Genomic DNA, 2,383 nt, shown 5'->3' with positions numbered 1-2,383 from the left:
CTCCTATGTCTGCCATATATCCCAGGAGACATGATTTAGACTCTCTCAGACTCCAATACCAACTGCAACGAGTGTGTGTTTTCTTCCATACAACCAACCAATTAACTCAAATATGACCCTAATTACTTGGAGATAACATCAGATCCCATAGCTTAAGGGCTCAGTCCTACAAGACTGCACCACACACACATACACACACACACACACACATACACACACTTCAGACCCCAATCACAAGTCTAGGTTGTCACCTGGGTTTTGACTAACTGGCTATAGGGAACTGTTCTCTGTGTTATGGGGAATGTAGCTCAGACCCTAACACGGAAAATCCAGTGGGGAGTGAGTCAGCACACAGGACCCATGTCCATAGATAGGTTTTCCTGTGGGGAATCAGGCCGGCATTGTACCTGGGCTGCTATGAGGCTTGCTTTTGCTAAAACTCCCTCACCCTGGATTGAGGCAGAAAATTTTTACTGCATATCTTTAAAGTAACTTCCTAAAATCTGTGCTAAACCTCCCAAGTATGAAGTGAAACCAGTTCGACCACTTTTCCCCTTGGTCTGCAACATCCTTCTCTTTGAAGTAATTAACTACATTCTTTCCTTTGTTATCTGTAAAAAGTAATCGCCTACAGTGAACCTGTGCATAGTAAATGAGGACCATCGTCAATGTAATGTACCCAGAAAAACAATAAAAACCTGTCCAGTCAGGGGCCAGGGCCCTCTCTCACTTAGAGAGTGGCCATGCCGTCCCTTTATCTCCACAGGACTTCTCCAGTCCATGTGAATTTGTTTGTTGCAGCCGCAGGCCTGGGTCCACATCAACTGACTACACATTGGAGGCTCCAACAACCCCTTTCTGGGTTTCATTATTTTGCTACAACAGGTCACAGAACTCAGAGAAACATTTTATTTACTAAATTACCAATTTTTTAATGAAAGGATATAATTTAGGAACAGCCAGATGGAAGAGATGCGTAAAGCCAGTATGTGAGAAGGGACACAAAGCTTTCCGTGTTCTGAGTGTGCCACTGTCTACATAGTCATCAATTTGGAAGCTCTCTAAACCTCATCCTCTGGGTTTTTATGGAGGATCAGTACGTATGCATGATTGACTAAGTAATTTTCCATTGGTGATTGATTCAACTTCTAGGCCCTCTTCCCTCCCCCAAGGTGTGGGTGGCTAAAAGTTCCAGCCCTCCAATCACATGACTGGGCCCTCTGGCATCTAATCCCCATCCTTTGGTGAATTCCAAACTCAGGTATGGTTGAAAGGGATTTTGTAGTAAATAACAAGATATCTCTATGGCTTTTATCACTCAGGAAATTTCAAGGGGGTTAGGATCTCTTTGCTAGAAAAGGGAATGAAGACCAAATACATATTTTTTATTATAAATCACAATATCACACTCCACCTGTAAGAGAATAACAAGTAATTTAAATTTCTGGCTGTCTTTTAAAAAATTTTTTATTTACTTATTTTTCAAGTACAGTTTTCTGTCTATTTCTCCCATCCCAGCCCACCCAGCCCTGTGCTCCCCACCACCCTTTCACCTCCATCCCCCCTAGTTCTCGTCCCTGTGTCCTTCATACTTGTTCCTCCAAATCCCTCCTCCTTTTGGCTGTCTTAATCTACCACAATCCAATATTTGACTAATAAAAATTCTAGAAGGAAAGACTAGAGAGAATAGAAAAGAGGCAATATTTGAAGAGTTAATGTCTGCAAACTTTCCAGAATTAATTAATGATTTGAATATTCTATTTAAAAGTGACAGCAACTCCTGACCAGGATGAATAAAAATATATCCAAATATAAATACACTATAACAAAACTTCAGAACCCTTAAAACAAAGACAACACTTTAGAAGCTATCAGAGAAAACAAATGTACCTTATAAAGAAATAGTAATTTCATTACACCATATTTCTCAGCAGCAAAAATAGGTATGCAAAGTTAACTGAATCTTCAAAGTGCCAGAGGAAACAGTGTCATTCTTAAATTTTATGTCTGGCTAAACTATCATGCAAAGGTGACGGTAAACTAAAAAGTGATTACAAAGACTGAAAAAGTTTACCATCTACAGACCCTTATTGAAAAGAGAAGCTATAAATAGTAGATTCCAAGAGAGAAAAAATTAACCCCAGGAGAAAGGAGTGAGATGTAGGAATAAGGTGAAGAAGGCAAATGGCCAATGCAGCTTGACCATATACAACAAAATAATGACAGCTGGTCTACAAGGGGAACTACAAAACAAGATTTAACTAAAATAATGAACAATAATAACATGAAAGATAATAGGAGCTGTCCAGGTTAAAGCTCAGAAAGGTCCTTGTCTTATTAAGGAGGTCAGTAGAAAACAGCAATTACCTCTATACCTTGTTAA

This window comes from Artibeus jamaicensis, unplaced genomic scaffold (assembly GCF_021234435.1).
Source record: "Artibeus jamaicensis isolate MK-2021 breed Jamaican fruit bat unplaced genomic scaffold, CSHL_Jam_final contig_426, whole genome shotgun sequence".
In the NCBI taxonomy this organism is placed as follows: domain Eukaryota; kingdom Metazoa; phylum Chordata; class Mammalia; order Chiroptera; family Phyllostomidae; genus Artibeus; species Artibeus jamaicensis.
Note: the sequence above shows the minus strand (reverse complement) of the source record.